The sequence below is a fragment of the Cyrtonyx montezumae genome, unplaced genomic scaffold (assembly GCF_038088225.1).
Source record: "Cyrtonyx montezumae isolate F1298 unplaced genomic scaffold, pur_monq_1.0 scaffold_17, whole genome shotgun sequence".
In the NCBI taxonomy this organism is placed as follows: Eukaryota; Metazoa; Chordata; class Aves; order Galliformes; family Odontophoridae; genus Cyrtonyx; species Cyrtonyx montezumae.
Genome location: NW_027071903.1, coordinates 17,075,004 through 17,087,825, shown reverse-complemented (window position 1 = coordinate 17,087,825; position 12,822 = coordinate 17,075,004). Strand labels below are relative to the sequence as shown.

General features: G+C 51.3%; 1 pseudogene; it reads right to left on the bottom strand.

Moving 5' to 3' along the window:
• Nucleotides 1-257: 257 nt before the first annotated feature.
• Nucleotides 258-11,819, bottom strand: LOC136047146 (kelch-like protein 25; annotated as a pseudogene).
• Nucleotides 11,820-12,822: the final 1,003 nt, after the last annotated feature.

Below are 12,822 nucleotides of genomic sequence, written 5' to 3'. Positions count from 1 at the left end.
CGTGGGGTGTGGAGATGCATTTGAGGCAAAACAGTAAGCTGTAATTTTAGAGGACACCCCTACCTTACTGAGCTCCTGAAAACAAGCCCTCGAGCCCCGCCTCTCATGACTGCAAGTGCTTCCAGGTGCTGACAAAGGCTGTGGGGATGAGTGAATAAGGCACCGTCATGATACAGTTCCACGCGTCTGACATAGGGTTGTAGCAGTCCAGCATTTTGCACCTCTGAGTCCCAAAGTAACCACCCACCACATAGAGTTTATTTCCCGAGGCCAAAGCATGGCACAACGTGTCCACCGACCATGCACAGGCAGTTCTCCAGCTCGGCTGAGCCATGCCCAAACCGTGCTATCAACATGGGGGCAGCTTTTGACCATTCCTCGTGAACAGTGTCATAAACCCACATATCTTTGGAGACTCCATTCTCGGAGCCTCTGCCGCCAGTGATGTACAATGGCAGATGTACAATGGCAGATGTACAATGGCAGCCAATGGCACAGGCACTGAACTCTTTCCATGGGCTTGGTAAGTCTGCTTTGGGGATAATTTCCTTTGCTTTTTGATCCACTTGGTAGATCTTGTCACACGTGAAGATCTGTCCTCCCAGGATGAGCAAGGTGTGGCCAGCTTTGCGAGGCCTGGCACAGGGACTGGTGACAATCCCATCATTTTGGAGGATCTTCTTCTTGCACTGAATGGCTTCATCCAGGACAAGCTTGTTCCTTTCATCCACCATGATTAGGTCCTCACAAGCCAAGGCTTCCTTGAGGCATTCAGAAGGAAGCAAGGCCAAGCGGACATTCCTCAGGAGCTCTGGCAGATAGGCCTTCCGCTCATCCAAATCATACTTCACCCACTGAAGGACGGCCTTAAAGACCTTTTCCTCATCCTCAATCTCCAACTCGTCACTGGAGATTAGGTCCAACAGAGTGTCCATGGAAAGGTTGTTGAAGTCTTCGCTCTTGTGAACGGTCTCAAAGTTGACCATGCACATCCTCCAGGACAGCTCATAGAGCCGCCGGCACTGATGGGCATCTGAGAGCAGCATCATGCCCAGGAAGTTGGAAGGGTACAGGTTCTTCTCCAGGAACTCGGCTGCCGCGTCTCAGACATCGTGGAACTGCAACATGTCTCCAGCCTCCAGGAGGGACTCCGCATTTTCCTCACTGATGATGATCCGAGAGGAATAAGCAAAGTCCAGCAGCAGCTCCAGCACCTCTGGATGGAGGCTGTCGTGGAAATTCACCTCGTCATCCAAGCTCTCCCGGAGGCCGTTGCTAAACATGGCTTCGAAGTACCTGCTGGAGGCAGCCAGCACTGCACGGTGACATGGGAACTACCTGTTTCCTGCCCAATGGGTGACGTTGGTGAACATGCAGTGCTTCCGGAGGGTGTTCAGGTGGGACAAGACGCAGTCTGGGTGGGAAGCTTTGTGGAAAAGCAGGATGTTCATGGAGCCCGTGCTCGTCCGGGATTTGCGGATCTCATGGATGCTGACTGACATGATGACAGATCTGTCAGCTGCAGAGAAACAAGCAGAAAAGCCATTATTCTCTCATTCTTAGCAATGCGAGGCACTGAGCCAGCACCAGAATGTTTGCTATCCAACCCTCACACGCTGTCAGTGGACCCCAAACCTGAAGCCGCAGCAATGCTCCTGCCCCCTGACTGGCAGCACCCCCCCACGCGTCCTCCTGAAAGGTGACCCAGCAGGGCAGACAAGAGGGGAGGAAACTCTGCCCTTTGGTTTCAGCAATGGAGCAACAATATGAGGCAATAAAAACCCAAGCTTGGTGGTAAATCGTCTCAGTGTCTCTAGAGGGTATTGGCAAACTGCAGAACAGTTATTTTTCCTTAGAAAAAAGCATTAAGAGAGCATTTCATCCAGGATAAAGCACTGGTCTGCTCTGGGCTCAGCAGAAATCAAGTTTCTCATGGAGATTATTGCAGGTTTAGGAAATGCAATTGCTATTGGCTTATATATATTATGACTGTCCCAAGGTTTGAAAAATGAGCCTTGAAGAAAAACCAACCCTGAGATATAACTGAGGAGTTAGATTTTTCACATCACCTGCCAACCCGATGCCACCCCTTTAATTCCCTTTTGTGAGAAATGAGCCCAGGCACCCGGCAGAGGGCATCTGACAACGCAGGGGATAAGGGCAAAGCAGGACTGATCCCCAGCCCCATGCTGAGCTCTGGCTCACTGACCTCACCGAGACCCGGAGCAGCACAGCCCTCCCACGCTCCGCAGCCCAATGACCTCAAGCGGAGGCTGATGGCCAGATAAGCAGCCTGAATCATGCTCTGCTCACATGTTCCTACCCCCCCTCAGTTTTCCAGAGCCTCCAAAGAGCCCGTATTGGACAAATATTTGCAAAGATATCTCTCCTTCCCCCTGGCCGCCATGAATTATTGAGGTTGGTGCTCCCGAGACATCGCTCATTCCTCAGGGCTGTGTCACAGTGCAGGGAAAGGGTCTCTCCAGGCTTCTGCACGTTCCTCAGCAGCAATCCTGCAGCCTGTGCTGAGGCTGCCAAGCTCGTTTCACTTGTGATGGGAGGCGGTGTGCAATCAGGGCTCCACAACGGGAGGGAAAATGCCATTGCTGATCCAAATGCATTATGAGGAAATGGTTTCTACCATCCACAGCCAGCTCAGGGACAACGCTAATTTAAGAGCTTATATTTATTCCAGTATCAAAGCTCCATAACGCTGGACTGAGGAAAACAAACGAAACATTTATGAGGCTGCTAAAAGCTATTGATTTAGATTCCTACTCCTACAACCTCAGAAACCACCCTGCCATAGTCAGTGCTTCCTTTGCTCACAGCTCAGGTCACATATCCAATGTTAACCTCTGATTTGCTTATTCACAAGAAGAAATCAAGCTGTTTATATAGGGCAGCCATAGAAACAAACAAAAAGATTACAGGAGGGCAGCACCACTTATTGTGACGCTAAGATTAGAAGAGCAGCTACTCAGAATGGAAGGAACAGGTTGTTTAGAAATGTCTATATAAAAACTGTGATTACGTACTAAAAACAAAAACAAAACACAACCTTCAAGCATCTAACATTTAGCATCATGCCTAGGGGAACCCAACTATATTTCTATGCTATGGGTACTGAACAGCGCTTGGGGTACAGCTGGTGGGATGCAGGCCAGCCTGTACTGGGACTGCTCTTTATACTGCTGGTTCCCAGTGCAGGTGTCAACTGGTTCCCAGTACAGCCGTGTCTGAAAGCTGGAGGGGCTGTGGCTGTCCTGGCACTGCTGTCACTGGTCACAGGTCACCCAAGCTAGACAGACCGACACACGGAAAGCTGACAGCCTCTGAACTTTGGTTTTCAGCCATCTCAACAGCAAGGATTGCTTCTCTTTAGTTCAGCAACGTCCGAGCGGATTGCTTTGAGGGCAAACAGAGTAATTCACCTGCTTCTTGAATCCTACTGCAGCTGGGGACAGGCAGAGAAGTGGCTGTCACTATTTCTCCCCTTTGCAAATACACCCCGGTGCTTCTCGCAGCCCACAGTGAATCTGGCATCATCCCACACAGATCAGATGAACTGAAACTGCAGGGAGCAGACATTTCATCTGATGGGTTTCTACCAAAACCCAGCGGCCTTGTGAACCTCGGAAACCTGCAGCTACAGGGACTTTCTGTATTTTTCATCTGCACAAACATACGCTTCCATTTCAGTAATGCTGAACTGCAGAGAGGAGCAGAATTCCTCCCCCCCCACACCCCACACACATTCCTTGCATCCCCTCATCCGGCTACAGAGCTAAAGAGAAAAACCAGAACAGCTCAGAAGGAGGAACAGTTCATACAAAGGAACCTGTCAGTGCCTCTTTCCATGCTCCCACCTGCTCTGCGAGCACTCATGGGGTTATCAGAGCTCACAGCTGCATCCTCCATCACGCAGGATGAGAGCACTACACCAGACACGCCAACCTGAACAGCAAAAGCCATGACCTGAACAAACTGCTTCTTGGCTTTCTCCATTATTGTTATTTTTTTTCTCCTTTGAAAGATGGTTATTAAAAAAAAACCAAATATCTGCTGCAAAGTCTTTTAGAGGATCTAACTGCTCGCACAGGCAGATGATAACCCTTCTCCCACATGGATGAGAGCAGAGGAGCAGCAGCTTTTTGACAGCTATCCAGGGCAGTCTGCTGGCTGTAATGTTCCCCTGGCTGTCTGCAGCTTTTGTACAGCAGATATAGGAAAGCCAGGATTTTTTCCAGTGGAGCAAGATAAGGGTGGTTTAGAAACTGCTCCTGTGAAAGGAAGACAGAAATCCAAAAAGAGATCAGGAGTTAGGTTGGAGAGAAAACACCCCTCTGATCCCAGCTCGTGAAGAAAACGCCTCTGGACAGAACAAAACTGGCAAAGAGAATGGGGCAAGAAAACAAAACTCATCTTGAAAAATCCAGGCAATCTTTAGAAATGGAGTACTTTGAAGCTGCTTCAACCTCAGGTTTCCCATCACAAAAGACATGCATATGAGAGGACAGCCCTGAAGCACAGCTAGATATAAACTATATTTAGCAAGGCTTGGGGTTCCCCCATCCATCTTAAACCAGCAGAACATCCACAAATCTCCACTTTCATTCCCTATAGGCAGGGAAACCCCATCTGGTTTGGGCACGCTGTCTGCACCCTGTGAGCTGACCTGGGTTTCCCCATCTGACTGTGCTGGTGTGCTGCTACCATCCAGGGGGCTGCGTCCCATCCCAGCTCACACAGTTACGGTGCTGTTGCCTTTTAAGAGGACAATATCTGGGGAGCAAACAAGGTATTCCTCAGTGAGACTTTGGGGGTTCAAGAATCATTTCTTCTTGGAAAACGACAGTCCCCAGGCCGAAAAGGTTGGCTGCACATCAACAAAAAGCCCAAATCCCAGGAACCGAAGCCAGGGCTTTTTGTTTGCCAATCAGACTTTCAGAGAAGCACCAAGCAGAACGCATTTCTTTCTGCCCTGCTCAACCATGAGCTTTTTAAAGTGGTAAATAAGTAAATAAACAAGCAGCAGGAAGCCATGCTGGCTCTGTTCAGGCCTGGAAGGAAGCTGGGGAGCTGCCTTCTCTGTCCTGGGAGCACTGTGATTTAGCACGGGCTGTGTGCTGCACACTAGGGGCCGTGATCAACTGCTTTGAAGTCGGCACAGCCGGAGCTGCAGTGGCTGATTGAGGTACAGGGCGGGTTTTCGGGAGGTTCCAGTCTCTCGGGAACCGAGTGAGAGCAGGCAGTCCCAACGGCTGTTCTCGCGAGAGGTTAACGAAGCGTTAACGAGGCACAGGTGTTAACGAGGTAGGCGTTAACGAGGCATAGGCGTTGCCAGGGTTTCAGCGCCCTCGCCCACACCCCTCAGCTGAATAGGGCTGAAGGGGTATATCCCTGAAGGGCTCAGGGAGGGCAGCGAAGTATCACATTACAATTCATATCTATATACATATTATTATAAACTATTATTTATTTATTTACTTTCAATTTTTTTCATTTCCTTGTTTTTATTTTTTTTTGTGCCATGGTCTCTACAAGACAGAGGGCTTGCCTTAAGAAGGCTGTGGCGACCCAGACAGAAGGTCTGCCTAGAAGTGTGGCTACACAGGTCTCTGGTTGCAAGGAGTGCCAGAGCCTGCTACTACTAGATGAGGGTGCTAAGCAGTTCTCCTGTGCAAGGTGTGAGCAGGTGGAAGATCTGCTTAGCATGGTGGTTGAATTGAAGGAGGAGGTTGAGAGACTGAGGGTCATCAGGGACTGTGAGCGGGAGATTGACTGGTGGAGTAACTCCCTAGAGTGCCAGAGAGAAAGGTACCAGGGAGATCCCCCACAGTTGGTGGTGGACTCCCTGACCTGTCCCCGTAGGGCAGAAGGGGGATATCTGAGGGATAGGGAGGGCTGGCAGAGAGTCCCTGCTCGGTACTGTGGGCAATCTCCCCCTCTGCCTCCCCAGTGTCCCCAGATACCCCTAAGCAATAGATTTGCAGCATTGGAAGTTGAAGAGGTGATAAGGGGTGAAGTGCAGGAAGATTCCCGCAGGAGGTCACCAATGGCAAGGCAGTCACCTCCGTGCATTGAGACTGCTGCTACTAAGAAAGAAAGGAAGGTGATCATAGTGGGTGGCTCCCTTCTAAAGGGAACTGAGGGCCCCATTTGCAGACCAGACCCAAACCGCAGGGAAGTGTGCTGTCTCCCTGGGGCTCGGATCAGGGACATTACTAGAAGACTCCCAGACTTGATACGCCCCACCGACTACTACCCATTACTCGTAGTTCAGGCAGACTGCAATGAAATATCTCAGAGAAGTCTGCAAACTATGAAAAGAGATTTCAGGGGATTAGGGCGATTAGTTCAAAGGGGTGGGAGCACAAGTGGTGTTTGCTTCCATACCTTCTGGGGCGGTGAAGGACACAGAATGGGCTAGGAAAACACAGGTGATGAATAACTGGCTGAGAGGTTGGTGTAGAGATAGACACTTTGGGTTTTTTGACCATGGGACAGTTTACTTGGCTCCTGGCCTGTTATCTGTTGATGGGGCGCACCTATCCCAAAGGGGGAAACGAATCCTAGCACAGGAGCTAGCTGGACTCATTGAGAGAGCTTTAAACTAGCTGTGACGGGGGAAGGGGATAAAACAGGGCTCACCAGTAAAGAGCCTAAGGAGGCTGTGCTGGAGAAAGGGGCGAGGCAGATATCTCAGCTGAAGTGCATCTATACCAATGCACGCAGCATGAGCAATAAACAAGAAGAGCTTGAAGCCATTGTGAGGCAGGCTAACTATGACCTTGTGGCTATTACAGAAACATGGTGGGACCTCTCCCATGACTGGAATACTGGGATTGATGGCTACAAGCTCTTCAGAAGGGATAGACAGGGAAGAAAGGGTGGTGGCATAGCTCTCTATATCAGAGAGTGTTTTGATGTTGAAGAGCTAGTGGTTGGAAATGACAAAGTAGAGTGTCTATGGATAAGGATCAGGGGGATAGTCTTTAGGAGTGACATCATGGTGGGGGTCTGTTATAGACCACCTAGTCAGGATGAAGAAATAGACGAGGTGTTCTATAAACAACTCGTAGATGTTGCACGATGGCCAGCACTCGTTCTCATGGGGGACTTCAACTTCCCTGATATATGCTGGAAATACAATACTGCGCAGAGGAAGCAGTCCTTGAGATTTCTAGAATGTGTGGATGATTGCTTCCTGACACAGCTGGTGCAAGAGCCTACCAGGGGAGATGCCTTGCTTGACCTACTTTTCACTAACAGGGAAGGACTAGTAGGGGATGTGAAGGTTGGAGATTGTCTTGGCCAGAGTGACCATGAAATGGTGGAGTTTGCTATTCTGGGTGACGTCAAGAGGGTGACTAGCAAAACTATTACCTTGGACTTCCAGAGGGCAGACTTTGACCTGTTCAGGACACTTGTTGCAAGAGTCCCTTGGGACTTGCTCCTGAGGGGTAAAGGGGTCCAGGAAGCCTGGATGCTCCTCAAGATGGAAATCTTAAAGGCACAGGAGCAGGCAGTCCCGGAGTCCCGTAAGTCAAGCCGGAGGAGAAAAAGACCAGTGTGGATGAACCGGGATCTTTTGTTGAGACTCCGAGAGAAAAAGAGAGTCTGTGTCCTCTGGAAGATGGGTCAGGCTACTTGGGGTGACTACAGAGAACTGGCCAAGATCTGCAGGCAGAAAATTAGAAATGCTAAAGCCCAGCTTGAAATTAGACTGGCTACTGCTGTAAAGGAGAACAGGAAACCCTTTTACAAATATATTAACAGCAGGAGGAAAACTAAGGAAAATTTCCCTCCTTTACTCAACGAGGCAGGCAATATAACCACAGATGATAAGGAAAAGGCTGAGGTTCTCAATGCCTTCTTCACATCTGTCTTTAATAGACAGAACAGTTGTCCACACGGTACTTGCCCTGACCTGGAAGTCCGGGACGGGGCGCATAATGCACCCCCTGTGATCCAAGCAGAGATGGTCAGAGATCTACTCCTCCATCTGAACTGCCACAAGTCCATGGGGCCAGATGGGATCCACCCAAGGGTGCTGAGGGAGCTAGCAGAGGTGATTGCCGAGCCACTTTCTGCCATCTATCAGCATTCCTGGTTATCTGGAGAGGTCCCACAAGATTAGAGGCTTGCCGATGTGATTCCCATCTACAAGAAAGGCCGTAAGGAAGACCCGGGGAACTACAGGCCTGTCAGCCTGACCTCGGTATCAGGGGAAGTTATGGAACAGATGATCTTGAGGGAAATCACACGACACGTGCATGGCAATAAAGGGATCAGACCCAGCCAGCACGGGTTCACCAGGGGCAGGTCGTGCTTGTCCAACCTCATCTCCTTCTATGACTGGGTGACCAGACAGGTAGATGAGGGAAAGGCTGTTGATGTAGTCTACCTGGACTTCAGCAAGGCCTTTGACACGGTCTCCCACAGTATTCTCCTAAGGAAACTGGCAGCCCGTGGTGTGGACAGGTTCACTCTTCTTCTCTTATGAACGTCAAAAGGATTTAAATGCTGTGAGGGTAAGATCAAAGGCTTCAGGCCCAGAAGAGCTTTCATCATTTCCCTCCTTGATTTACTCCAGCCTGGTTTGGTTGCTTTCCTTTTCCTGCCACATAGTTGCAGGTAGATAGCCTGAATTAAAAGCTATGTGGGCAGGAGCTGTGTGCGCCAGGCTGGGACACAACACAACACAAGAGAGCAGGGCAGCCCTGAGCAGCCAGCAGTGCCTGATTTTGCAGGGGAGCAAGTGTAAGACTCATCTTTCCGTCTCTGATTTCACAACATCCACCCTTTGGGGGTGAAATGCCATGTCGAATTCCGAGAAAGCTCAGTTTCTTCCTAGAATAAATGCTCTACTTGTTAGTCCTGAATATCTGTGCCTTTCCAATGCTTTCATGAACTGCAATGCCTGGGCCAGCAACACCACCCCAGGACACGGTTAGGGATCACTGTAGGACAGCTGATTCCCTTTTCTACTTATTTGAAGAGCTGCAATGCAGAAACATAAAGTCACCATTTCATCTTCATGGGGAAGAGAGCTCCTTGCAGAGCTGCTCAGGACAAAGAGAAGTGTGGCAATGCACTGACACACAGCCCGGATGCAGCCCTGTTTCCGAAGCATGCAAAGCAATTGCTGAATTGCAAAGCAATTGGTGAAGGTTTGTCAAAAAGGTTTGAGAAGAAGAGGACTCCAGCACACGAACGCTTTCATCAGCTACTCATGGGCACCGCTTGGGCTTCAAAAGCAGAAGATAAAACCACACAGAAAACAGGAAAAGACATGAGGGGAAGGAGGCAGACAGCAAGAAAAGGGGAAGGAACGAATCTGAAGGGGTTTTTCAGGTGTGTTTCATGTCCCTTCAGAACACAGTGGACTATCAGGTGTACAGCTCAGAGCTGCTGGAAATGCATGGTACTAATAACATCCTACTGCAAAGAGTGCTTGTGATGAAAGAAATAAAAATAGCAGCGGGCATCAGAGCATAACACTGCACTTGTCGGGCATAGAGCCCAGGCTGCAGCCAGGCAGGGACAGCCAGGGACCTGCGTGGCACCTCCAGGACGTGTCCCCTGCCCTGTTCTCACCCAGCTCTGCTCCCTGACAGGGGAGCTTCACCTCCAGCAATGCCTCTGAGCTCTATGTCAGTCCCATTTGTTCTTCTCTGCAGGATGACTAACTCAGCAAATATGCAACCATGATTCTTCACCTTGGAATTTGGGCAACATGCTGTGAATCAGGGGTATTGCTGGGAGAAAGCTGCATTAAGCCTTCCTGACCAGCTCCTGTAATTTCATCATACCTGAGAAGCAAGGGAAGACGGTTAACCCCAGCCCCCAAAGGCAAGACTTGGGGTCCATCCCAGCCTTTGGGGATGGAAGGCCTCCTTATCATTTCTTCTCATTTTCTCACTTTCTCATCTGGCTGTACATCCTGGACAGAAAACAGAGAGACCATGTGAAAAGCTCCTTCTGTTGGCTCAAACAGAAACTTGGAGGTTTTCCAAGGCCAGTTTTGTAGGCTCCAGGAGATCAGATTGTCTGGAGAAGGTCTGGGCACATATCTCAACACGCTCACTAAAGCACATCAGGACGCAGAAACGGGCTGTCCATCACTGCTCCCTATCCCACATTTCCCAGTATCCCTCACTTTATATCCATGCTCCACTCTGAGCCCAAAGCCACTACATGAATGACACCATAAAAACCCAATGCAGTATTTCTAAGCTGAACCAATCTGCTCTTGTTCTGTCCTGCGAAAGCACTGCTAAAAGGGGCAGCAGTGCCCCAGATCTGTGACACAAACTAACCTGAGCCGTGGGGGACCATGTTCCAACCAACATAACAATGCCTGCAGGAAACTTGCCCCGCACGCAAGAGATGCAGTTCTGTTTGCAAGTCAGATGTTGGATTTGCTGCTCTGCAACTGAGTTACTCCATACAGGTTCTGAAGGTACCTGTGAGGCAATCACACCAAGTTCACACTTACCACTAAGCTCACTGGCTTTGCAGTCCCTGGGAATACCACACCCTCCTACAACCACTAACCAAATCAGGATAAATAATGCTTTTGGCCACGGTTCAGGCTCCAGACAATGGCTTTTCATTGCTACGCCTTAACCCCAGTGGATCTTTTCAGACCCTGTGATTCAGTTCAGAGGCTGCTGTGGGGTTTTGTCCTCCCTGCCTGCCCTCCAGCTCTGCTGGTGAATGAATTCCCTTCTGCTAGATCAATCACAGTAGCTTTGCAAAATGAATGCAGGGCTGCAGAAGAAGCAAGCAAGCTTTCAGCCCCGTCTCCCAAATTATACTCAAAAAGGCTCCAAAATGGAAACAATCAACTGGATCACGGTATCCACCCCAGCCCCATCCGAACGGGACAAAGTCCTTTTCAAGCAAGCCAACTTGCAAATGTGCTGCACAGGGAGCTTCAAATAGACAAGTGGAACCACATGCCACTTCCCAGGGAGGGTTTGTAGGATAAGATGTGGTGTGCGTCAAATTAATGCCAGAACAACTGCTGGAGCTGCTGAGTGCAGAGGGCATGCCCACATCCTCCCACCCTGCGTGCTGTGCCCGCGCCTAGCACTGCTCCCCTTGGTTGGAGGGACCTCTCATCCTTCCCCCAAACAGTTCTGCCCTCCTGCTGCCAGCACAGGGTTTGAGGTCTTGCCTGGCCAATACACTCACTGTGCTGTTTGGTCTTCTCACCTCTGATGCGTTCGTTTCCGTGCTAACACAGCATTAAACTGTGTACTCAGCTTGCACATCCCGATCAGGATGCAGCACGGCAGGCTGTCCCGTGCACACAACACGAGCAAAGCAGAGAGAGCACAGCATCACCGCAGTCTGGCAGGCTCTCGTACAAAACTCTTTGCAAAGTGTAACGGTCCTCGAGCACAGAGAGCTTACGGGACACGCAGTGCTCACAGGCACGAGTGATGGGGGCACTGATGCTCACCGCAGGGATACGAAGCCGATAAGCAGAGGCCGATGGTGGTTAAAGACCGCCTTCCCGGACCTGTCCCGACCGCAGCGTGGGAGCGTTCACACTCAGGATGGGGCAGGACTCCGGACAGCAGCCCCATGCATAGGGAAAACCAACGCAGAAAGGAACGGGAGCTTCGCTTCCCCGGCGCTGCACCATCACACCGCTGTCACCGCTCCACTTACAGCAGCGACCGCTCCACGCGGTCTCAGCCGTGGGAGCGCTGCGCGGTCCCTTCGTCCACTTCCACCCGTGCCCCTTCCGCACCCGATCGGCTCAGGGAAAGCTGAGCTCACTCACCGCCTCTCTCCGCAACCTGCCGGGGTCCCGGAAGCCTCTGCAGTGCCGCCACAGCTGTCCCCGGCCCACGCGCGCCGCGCTGCCCCCCCGCTCCCCCCCGCAAAGCCTGTCTCAGCCCCGCGCGCGCCTTGGGCAGAGGGCGGGGCCGCCCGCGGAGCCCGCGGCCAATCAGCGAGCGCGCTGCTCATGACGTACGGAGGAGGCCGCCCCTCCCCTCACACCCCCTGAGGAGAGTCGCATGTTGGGGCCGGGACGAGAGGAGCGGCGCGACCAATGGGAGAGGAGAGGGGCGGGGCTACGGAGGCCCCAGAGGTCCTACCTAAAGCCCGAGCGGGGAAGGCGGGAGGATGTTCCCTACCTGGTCCTGGCCTTTGCCTTGTGACTCAGGGCTGCGCTGGGCCCCTGTCCCTAAGGCGGCCTCGGTGCCGGGCACCCCAAGCTCCGGACCCCGCGTGCTCTTCAGCCGTGCTCAGCCCCGCGGCCAGCAGGTCGCTGCAGGATGGAAGGATGCGGCCCATTGCCTGTTTGCAGGTGTGCTGCTGAGGGGCCTGCCTCGAGGTGTTGGTTTTTAGCTCGTGGAGGAGAGCTCTTCCAGCCTCACTGTGCCTGCCCTGCCTTTGTAGCACCAGCTGGGTGTGGGAGTGGGCATCCTGTGGCTGCCACAGGGGTTGATCACGGACAAAGTCTCAATAAATACAAAATACAGATCTTCTTCCCTTCCCTGCTACAGCTGGCAGAGGCTGTGAATGGTAAATAGCAAAGTATGCTGAAACATGGGGCTGTCTCACATTCCTGTCTTTTTAGTCTGCTGCAGGTCATTGCAGCTTAACTCTTAGTGCTGCTTCTTTCCCAGTTCCCAGGATGGCTTCTCCTGAAGAGCCTACACATTCCTTTGGGACTTGTTAATGACTGTAATGAGCTGCTGAGGAAGACGGCTGGGATTTGTGTGCAAGGTGGGCGTGGTGGCATCCTGAGTGCAACTGTTACTTAACAGCAACACAAAAGGCAAAACTGGTTTT